The sequence below is a fragment of the Prionailurus viverrinus genome, chromosome A3 (assembly GCF_022837055.1).
Source record: "Prionailurus viverrinus isolate Anna chromosome A3, UM_Priviv_1.0, whole genome shotgun sequence".
Classification (NCBI taxonomy): domain Eukaryota; kingdom Metazoa; phylum Chordata; class Mammalia; order Carnivora; family Felidae; genus Prionailurus; species Prionailurus viverrinus.
Genome location: NC_062563.1, coordinates 87,810,615 through 87,821,063, shown reverse-complemented (window position 1 = coordinate 87,821,063; position 10,449 = coordinate 87,810,615). Strand labels below are relative to the sequence as shown.

The window sequence follows — 10,449 nt, the reverse complement described above, 5'->3', positions numbered from 1 at the left end:
CAGCAAAACCCCCTCCTGTCCTCTGGGTCAGACTCTGGGTGACCTTGGACTCCAGTCTATGGCAGCTCTAACTTGATCTTCCTGTTTCAGGCCTTTATTCCCAGGGCTCTAGCCTTTGACTCTCCCATTAGGTGAGATTTATCAGGCCTTCACAGTGACTAGCTCTGCCAGTCTTAAAATTATACATACTTTCAAATTCAGCTTAGGCCCTAGTTTAGGGATACTTGCTATTCAACACATCCTAAACAATTCCCATTACTTCTGGGCCAGATATTGGCTTCCAGGACCTCCTAGACATGACTTACTCTTCCATTTAGCTGAACCCAAGCATCAATATTTCTTGAGACTAATTAGGTCTTCCACATCAATTTGCTCTATTCAGCATTTTTACCTTTAGGAATTCACTCTCCATCTATTCTGTTCGGGTTTTTTTCTTTCCTTTTTTTAACTTGAATTTCAGTTAATATATAGTGCAATACTGGTTTCATGAGTAGAATTCAGCGATTCATCACTTACATACAACACCCAGTGCTCATCATAACAAGTGCCCTCCTTAGTACCCACAACTCCCACCTACCTCTTTCCATCAACCCATAGTTTGTTCTCTATCATTAAGAGTCTCTTGTGGTTTATTTCCCTCTATTCTCTTTCCCACCCCCCCTTCCCAAATGTTCATCTGTTTTGTTTCTTAAATTCCACATATGAGTGAAATCATATGGTATTTGTCTTTCTCTGATTTACTTATTTCACTTAGCAAAATACATTCTAGCTCCATCCACATCATTGCAAATGGCAAGATGTCATTCTTTTTGATGACTAATATTCCATCATATATATATGTATATGTATATATACACACACACATACATATATGTACATATATACATATTAATGTACATGTATATATATACATATATTATATATATATATATATATATATATCACATCTTCTTTATCCATTCATCAGTGGATGGACATTTAGGCTCTCTCCATAGTTGGGTTATTGTTGATAACACTACTATAAACATTGGGGTGCATGTACCCCTGTGAATCTGTGTTTTTATATCCTTCAGGTAAATACCTAACAGTGCAATTGCTGGATCATAGGGTAGTTCTATTTTTAGTTTCTTGAGGAACCTCCATACTGTTCTCCAGAGTGGCTGCACCAGTTTGCATTCCCACCAACAGTGCAAGACACTTCCCCTTTCTCCACATCCTCACCAACACCTGTTGTTTTTTTGTGTTGTTCATTTTAGCCATTCTGACAGGTGTGAGGTGGTATCTCAATGTGGTTTTGATTTATATTTCCCTGATAATGAGTGATGCTGAGCATCTTTTCATGTGTCTGTTAGCCATCTGGATGTCTTCTTTGAAAAAGTATTCATGTCTTCCGCCCATTTCTTACCTGGGTTATTTGTTTTTTGGGTGTTTAGTCTGATAGGTTCTTTATAGATTTTGGGTACTAACCTTTTTCAGATATGTCATTTGCAAATATTTTCTCCCATTCCATAGGCTGCCTTTTAGTTTTGTTGATTGTTTCCTTTGCTGTGCAGAAGCCTTTATCTTGATGGGGTCCCAGTAGTTCGTGTTTGCTTTTGTTTCCCTTACCTCTGGAGACATGTCAAGTAAGAAGTTGCTGTGGCCAAGGTCAAAGAGGTTTCTGCCTGTGTTTTCCTGTAGGGGGTTGATGGTTTCCTATCTCACATTTAGGTCTTTCATCCATTCTGAATTTATTTTTGTAAGGTGTAAGAAAGTGGTCCAGTTTCATTCTTCTACATGTCGCCTTCCGGTTTTCCCAACACCATTTGTTGAAGAGACATTTTTTCCGTTGGATATCCTTTCCCGCTTCGTTGAAGATTAGTTGACCATATAGTTGTGGGTCTATTTCTGGGTTTTCTGTCCTGTTCCATTGATCTATGTGTCTGTTTTTGTGCCAGTACCATACTGTCTTGAGGATTACAGTGACCACAGCTTGAAATCTGGAATCGTGACACCTCCAGTTCTGTGTTTCTTTTTCAGGATCGCTTTGGCTATTCAGGTTCTTTTGTGGTTCCGTACAAATTTTAGGATTGTTTGTTCTAGCTCTGCAAAAAAAAATGCTGGTGGTATTTTGATAGGGGTTGCGTTAAATGTGTAAATTGCTTTGGGTAGCATAGACATTTTAACAATATTCTTCCAATGGATGAGCATGGGATGTTTTTTTATTTCTTTGTGTCCTCTTCAATTTCTTTCACAAGTGTTCTATAGTTTTCAGAGTATAGATCTTTTATCTCTGTAGTTAGGCTTATTCCTAGGTATCTTATTGTTTTGGTACAATTGCAAATGGGATCATTTCCTTGATTTGTTTTTCTGCTTCTTCATTATTGGTGTATACAAATGCAACAGATTTCTGCACATTGATTTTATATCCTGCAACTTTGCTGAATTCATGTATTAATTCTAGCAATTTTTTGGCGGAGTCTTTTGGGTTTTTTAATACAGTATCATGTCATCTGCAAATAGTGAAATTTTGACTTCTTCCTTGCTGATTTGCCTTTTATTTCTTTTTGTTGTCTGATTGCAGAGGCTAAGACTTCCAGTACTATGTTAAATAGTATCTTATTTTCAATACTGTTACCTAGGTGACATGAAAAAGTTTCTTGTCACCAGTATGGTGATGTTAGTTTCACTGCAGCAATGCTTAAGTTATAGGAAATGATTTGGGTTCATTGTGTTTAAAGGGATGCTGATGAAAGGGACATTCCTTTTCCTCCTCATTCAAGACACAGAGATTTTTCTCTCTAGCATCATTGTTTTGAGTTGGGTGTAATCTGTTTGCATTTCTGCTCTCTGCTCCCCAGGGGAAGCAGAGTCAGGCTCTGCACCCGCCTCCTAAAAGTGCACTGGGACATCTCCCTGCCTCCTCCACCAGCCTCACCCCTCCCCCACACCAGCCCCACCCTCACCCCTCTGGCCCACCACCACTCAGCTTTCTCTACCTGGCAGTTTCCTCTTCCTTTCATCTCTGTGTTTCCAGTAACTGATTGTTTGCTTACTGGGCTGAAATGAACTCCAAATGCTTGTTTAAAATGATCTGTCAATAAAACATGTAGCTTGAAGCGCTTCATAAACTCTAAAAATTCATGCACAGGCAGCATCAGCCTTTTGATTCGTTTTTTTGGCCTCTTAACAACCACTCAAATCTGTGGCAACAGCTGAAAGAAGATTCCAGTTACCAAGCACCAGGGCTTCCTCTGGATTTGACTTCAGCCTGAGCTCTCTTGAAACGCAGATCTGCATCCCTTTTTCTGAGACAGGAAGGAACCTGAAGGAACTCTCTCAGTAAATTATTAATAACTCATCCAAGCTCCACTGGGAACAAACCACTCTGAGAGCAGGCACTATTGTTATATGGGTTCAAACCAGCAGAGGTGTCAGCCGCAGGGCGTTCCTACCTCATATTTCTTTGCCTCCATGTCCTGGAATCCCCACAGGCCCTGGAGAAATGGTAAATGTCCAGGATGGAGCTTGAACCAGTTCATATCCCATCCCACATAGCCTTCTTACAATGTAATATAACGTTGACACTCCTCCATCAAGAAATGGAGTCTAGGGGCGCCTGGGTGGCTCAGTTGGTTAAGCGTCCGACTTCGGCTCAGGTCATGATCTCACAGTCCGTGAGTTCAAGCCCCGCGTTGGGCTCTGTGCTGACAGCTCAGAGCCTGGAGCCTGTTTCAGATTCTGTGTCTCCCTCTCTCTCTGCCCCTCCCCTGTTCATGCTCTGTCTCTCTCTGTCTCAAAAATAAATAAATGTTAAAAAAAAATTTTTTTTTTAAAAGAAAGAAATGGAGTCTATATTCCCTCCCCTTGAACTTAAGCAGAACTTTGTACTCCTTGAGCAATAGAATGGAGTGGATTGATCCTACACAACTTTTGAGACAAGGTCATAAAAGTTACCATGGTTTCCATCTTGCTCTCTTTCTCCAGACCTGCACTTTGGAGTCTGAGCTGACATGTAAGAAGTCCAACTACCCTGAAACTGCCCTACTGGAGAGACCAGATAGAGAGACACATGGAGAGAGAGGTTAGAGGAGCCCTCAGATCTTGAATCTTCCCAGCATCGACAAGCAAGCCTGTGAGTGGGTGAGCACGTGATGTTTCTTTCTTTTTTTTAATGTTTATTTATTTTTGAGAGACGGAGAGTGAGCAGGGGAGGGGCAGAGAGAGAGGGAGACACAGAATCCAAAGCAGGCTCCAGGCTCCAGGCTCCAAGCTGTCAGCTCAGAGCCTGACACAGGGCCTGAACTCATGAAGTATGAGATCATGACCTGAGCCAAAGTCGTACACTTAACCAACTGAGCCACCAAGGCACCCCGAGTGATATTTCAAATGATTCTAGCACCGGGCTTCAAGCTGCCCCACCAAGGGGAGTCTCCCCACTGTGCCCTGTCTGAATTCCTGACTCACAAAATCTGTGATCATTATAAATGGTAGTTTATATCACTAAATTTTGGAATAATTTGTTAAGCAGCCAAAGCAATTAGAATTCAGTTTGATCTCAAACTATAAAGTAGAACCTACTGTTACCAAGGTGACTGCAAATATCCAATTGATTCATTATGAGCTGATTTTATTAATCCTCTCAGAGTTATGGGATTCTCAAAAGATGCTGAATTCACCAACAAAGCCTTGGTTACCAGCTTGGGTCAGTTCATGATCTATATGCTCTTCACCTGAAAGGGGATTCAGGCCTCCTAATTATTGTTACATATCACTAAGACTTCAAGCAAAATAAATAGGAGATGGCTATCCTGCCAGAGATGCTGGAAGAAGGCAACCCTTTTACAGAGGGACTTCCTTATAAAAAATTGTTTTGCTAGGTAGTAATTGGATGCATGCATTTTAAATTGTTCCCTTAATCAATCAACTAGGAACCCACCATGTGCCCCAGTATTGGGTGCTGTGAAGAACCTATCATTCCAGACCTCTGTATGAGGCTTAATGTTTTCAGTTATAAGAAATAGAAAACCCTATTACAAATGACTTCAAGCAAGAGGAAAATTTAACTTACACGACAAGAAGTCCAGAGTAGGGCAGCTCCAGAGTAGATTCATTCAGTGGCACAATGATGTCATCAAAGACCAACGTTACTTCCACCTTTCTGCTCTACTATCCTCGGTGGGTCCTGCTCAGACTAACTTGCCTCATGGTCCCAATATAGCTGCCACAGTTCCAGGCATCAACAGGCATACAAGACAACGACCAGAAGGAGAAAAGGGACTATTTCTTTGGTATCTATTTCTTGACTTAAACTACTTATGGTTTACCCTGTGGAGCTGGACATGGGACCCCTCTGAAGACATGGAAGGTGGACAGCAGGAAGTAGAACATAGGCCTCATCCAACAGTGTCTGCTCCAAACTCAATCTGGTTAGGGAATATAGGACTAACAAATGAGACACCTAGACTCTAGTTACACTCTCTCACGGTACTTGAAGTTTCTCTCTGGCTGCTTCCTCCTTCCTGAGGATACCATAAGAGTGTCCATTCATAGTTCTTGCTACAATGTCCTCAGCTCCTTAGAGAAAATCCATGACTCAAAGAGCTCAAAATCTAAGTATCTTTCCTAACAATCACCTGCTGGAGTACATGAGCACCTTTTTGTTCAGGACAAAATGCCTGGGGAAATAAAGTAGGATTCCTATCTTGATTGACACTTCTTGTGGGAAGAGCTGGTTTGCAGACCATTGCCTGTGGAGAAATGGGAAAGGCCAGGAAGGGGAAGTTGGGAAGGCATCTGCCATTTCTCAAGCTGTGGAGAGAGGCTGCCACTCGTCTCTTGGAGGAGGGAACTGGAAAGCCAAATCCAGGCCACCACACTCTTGCATATGATGCACAAACGAAGAATGGTTTTTACATTTTTTTATCGCTGGAAAAAACCAAAAGAAGACTATTTCATGACAAGTGAAAATTGTGTAAAATTCCAATTTCAGTGGCCATAAATGAAGTTTTTTGGAACACAGCTGTGCCTGTGTATTTACATATTGCATACGGCTATTTTCCCACTACAACAGCAAAATTAAGTAGCTATGACTCAGACCAAATGGCCCCTGGAACATTAACATATTTACTGTACGGCCCTTTGCATTATAAGTGTGCTGTCCCCTAGGGCACCTGGGTGGCTCAATCAGTTAAGCATCCAACTTCAGCTCAGGTGGTGATCTTGCAGTTCATGGGTTCAAGCTCTGCATGGAGGTCTCTGTGGTCAGTGTGGAGCCTGCTTTGGATCCTCGGTCTCCTTCTCTATCTGCCCCTCCCCTGCCTGCTCGCTCTCTCTCTCTCTCCCTCAAAAATAAATAAACATTTTTTAAAAAGTGTGCTGACCCCTGACTTGGAGTAAAAGTCCTGATGAGGCCCCCAGATATGGGGGGATGGGGGCAGGGGAGAGGGGTATGCCTAGAGCCTCCAGAGCTACCAGCCCTCTGCCCCTTTGCAGGCAAGGCTCTTTCTTCCCATTTGAGCAAGAAAGGAACATTCCATCTAATCCATTTAGAACAAGGTTCTCAGACTGGCTGCACATTAGAATCACCGAGGAGCTCTTTTTTTAATGTTTATTTATTTATTTTGTTTTTTTTTTTTTTTAAATTTTAAATATTCGTTTATTTTTGAGAGAGAGAGAGAGTGAGAGCAGGAGAGGGGTGGAGAGAGGGAGACACAGAATCTGAAGCAGGCTCCAGGCTCTGAGTTGTCAGCACAGAGCCCAACATGGGGCTTGGACTCACGAGCTGTGAGATCATGACCTGAGACAAAGTCAGATGTTTAACCGACTGAGCCACCCAGGGACCCCTATTTATTTTGAAGGAGAGAGAGAGCACGGAGGAGGGGCAGAGAGAGAGGAGAGACAGAATCCCAAGCATGCTGTATGCTGTCAGTGCAGAGCCTGATGCAGGGCTCGGTCTCATGAACTGCGAGGTCATGACCTGAACTGAAATCAAGTCGGATGCTTAACCGAGTGAGCCACCCAGGTGCCCCTCACCTAGAAGCCTTTTAAAAATACCAATCATGGTCCCCCCCCCACCTCCAAAACCAATTAAAGCAAAATCTCTGGGGATGGGCCCAGGCATCCATGTCTTTCAAAAAACTCCCACATGATTGCAGAGTGCAGTCAAGTTCGAGAACCACTGCTAAAGGCTTGTTTGCCAAAATCAGGTCTAGTCTCTGGAGCTTTGTCCAAGCGCACCCATCACCCACCCTTAGGCAGATGTTTTGGAAACAGCACAGGCCGCCATGCTAGGGTGGAGCAAGGCAATAAGACAAGGCAAAGCAAGCCGTGGTTAACCCCGTTTTTACAGGTGCACTGTCAAATGACCTCACCTGTGCACAGGTGAGTTCCACAGGTTTCCTGAGAGGAGGAGCCCTTGCCACCAGAGATCCCCACATATGACAGAAGACATACAGTGTGTTACCCTAACTGCCACTCACTGGTTTACTTTCCTTCACCTAAGAGGGGGCAAACAAGAGCCTGGTATCTGCCTCACCCAGGGACAGTGTGGATGCAGGTCTTTCTCCATGACACCAGAGACCTCCCTTCTCCTTGGCATGTAGCTGAAGATGAACCACATGCCTTCTTTCCTTCATTCCCTCACTCAACAGCTATTTACAAGCACCAACACTTACTACACACTGAGGATTTTTCAAATACAGTGACGAATAAGCACCCCAAAAGAGCTCATAGACCAGGGGAAGAGAATCAGCCAAATTAACCCAAAGTAGGAAACGCTGGAAAAGAATCAGTTTGGGGAGGAGTCCTTAGTTCTGTTCTGGAAAGTTAACGTTTGAGATGGCTTATGGATGTCCTGGTGAAGATGTCTCGTTTGTTTGTATGTTTGAATCTGGAGTTCAACGAAAAAGTCAAAGCTGAAGATATTAATTAGGGAGTCATCAGCATATTGGTGGCACTTGGTAATATGCAGATGAGACCAAGGGGACAGGGAAGGGGTTGCCAGAAGGTTTAAAAGCAAACCAGAAGAGGACATATCAGGGGAGCTAAAAGGGGTGGTTATTTCCAGCAGGAGGAGGGAGGTAACCCTGTTGGATGCTGATAAACAGTCCAGTAAGAGGACAAACAGAAGAGTGACCACTGTGTTGGCAGCATGGACATTATTGCCAACCCAGACACAGCTGCTTCAGTGAAACAGTAGAGGCAGAATCCAGACAGAGGTGGGCTGAAGAGCAAATGTGAGGTGACCGAGCGAAGGCAGGGAGTGTAGACAACTCCCTAGAAGGTTTTCACCAAGAGGGAGCAAAGAACTGGATGGCAGGAGGATGCATGGTCAAAATGAATATATTTTGTTTTGTTTTAAGGTGAGCTATATTAGAGGACATTTATACTTTGGGAAACGGATCCAGGAGAATGAAGACTGATGTGTTGAAAGAAGGTGAGTCAAGCACAGGAGTGAAGTTGCTGAGAAAGGGAGGAATCCAGGCAAAAATGGGCAGACTCCCCTCTGTGGTGAGGGGAGTGTGGTGAGAGGGAAGACGGATAATGTGAGTACGGGTACAAAGAGGTTGGTAGATCGGATGGCAGAAAGATGTAGGAGTTTCTGTCCAAGTCCTTCAATTCTCTTTGAATTAAGAGGTAAGGTTCATCAGCAGAAGTAGGCAGGGGAAGACACAGAAGAGTTTTAAGAAAAGAGAAGAGACTATTCACCACCTTGGTGAATTTAAAAGCCACCATACTAGGACAACGTAATGGGGTAGCTAGACTGCGGTGAATGCTCATTTAAGGTAAGGGGTCATGACATTGAAATGGGGGGGGGGGGAATAACCCCATTGTGTGATTCACCTACACATTGCACTCCATTCAGCTGCAACGAGGTGAATATTTGGGTTCAACTACAGCGGTGATTGTGCAAGGAAAATGTAAGAGAAGAGAAGGAGTGGTTATTATCAACTGCTGATTCTAGAGTAGACAAGAAAGGAAGTGAGGCCAAAGGGAGAGAGGAATAATGACAGAACCATAGGGGCAATGGACGGATGGTCCTGAGGGGATCAGGGAATTCTTCAGTGTGGGTGCCAGAGAGCCAGAGGAAGACTAGATCATTCTCAGGGAAGAGAATCCTTGAAACCAAATTTTAGACTAAGAGCAGTTGCTGGTGACGGTGTGATCTAGGTAACCAAGACAGTGGAAGGCCAAGCTGGGTTGCAGAAAGATTTTTGGAGGTGAGGTCAAGGAATGAAGAAGCCAGGGTGTTGGATGGATCATGAAAATAGATGCATTACCTTATTTTACCCCCACAACAACTCTCGAATTGTCCCAGTTGACAGATGAGGAAACAGCCCCAGAGATATGCAGCAATTTGCCCAATGTAACATGACTAATAACTTCCAGAGAACCTGGGCTCCCTTGACCTCTAGTTCAGGGCCCGCTCAGCTTCCTGTGTCACAGATCCAAAGCTCAGCAGAGCCAACTCCCTAATTTTCACTTTGGATGAAAATCCAACTTTAAAGCTTTGGCAGGTATCGCTTTTCCTGACTCCTGGGCATTTGGCATTGGTTAGTGTATGTTTCCAGAGATACTTTTCTGCATGGAGGCTAAAAATGGGGAATATATTTCTGTTTGACTAAGAAACATGTAATCCCAAGGCCTCTACGCATTTTTTAAGCTTCCAAATAACAGCGATCTATGCAAGTGGGAGAGACAGGAAAGCACTGAGTTGTTTGAAAACATGATCCCAAGAGGAGGGAAAAAGGATTTTCCAAGGCTCTCCCACACTGAGTGGAGCTCTGTATTTCAGAGGACCTGGGGGCCCTTATGTCTCACAAGTCAGAAGCTTTGCCCTGGAGTCCTGTGTGTGCACAGATAGGCACAGTGGAATCAGCCCTGGTGGCCTTGAAAGCCACATTCACCATCAGCAGGGGTCTTTGCTGTGGCAAAGCCTTCAACACATGACTCTGGAGGAAAAGATGTTCCATAGCCCTCATCACTATCAGAAATGACCTTGTTATTTGCTTACATGTAGGTACTTCTATGTATGTTCCATGGAGTCAAGGACATTGGTTACTGCTGGATCCCCAACTCTTACAACAGTGTCTGGCACACAGCAGGAGGTCAGTAAATATTCTTTGAGTGGATATAGTACAGTTTCCAAGTCAGACCTATTATGTTAGCTACCAGCAAGACAAAGGGTACTGTCCTTTCGTTGGTCATGGGGTAAGGAAAGCCAGGTAGCCAGCTTTAGTCAGCTACCCAGTGGCCAAAGGTTATTGCCATGTGGTCATAGAGGAGGTCAAGGGCATCTGCCCTATTCATATCTCTCCCCAGGGTTTTTGACATTTATTTGTTTGTTGTTAGTAATGAGTACTATAAAGAACTTCTTTGACAAATGGCCCATTTCATTAAAGTCACCAAATATCTTTTCTATCCAAATCTTATATAAGCAATAATTATTAGTAACGGCTATTATTTACC

General features: G+C 43.4%; 1 long non-coding RNA gene across 2 annotated transcripts; it reads left to right on the top strand.

Annotated features, from left to right (window-relative positions):
- Positions 1–4,030: 4,030 nt before the first annotated feature.
- LOC125161652 (uncharacterized) lies at positions 4,031–10,085 on the top strand. Of its 2 annotated transcripts, none has more exons than XR_007150706.1 (3): positions 4,031–4,114; positions 8,343–8,416; positions 10,001–10,085. It is a non-coding gene; the product is annotated as an uncharacterized LOC125161652 (long non-coding RNA). The 2 variants fall into 2 exon arrangements; XR_007150705.1 differs by having other exon boundaries at positions 4,076–4,122.
- The last annotated feature ends 364 nt before the right edge of the window (positions 10,086–10,449 follow it).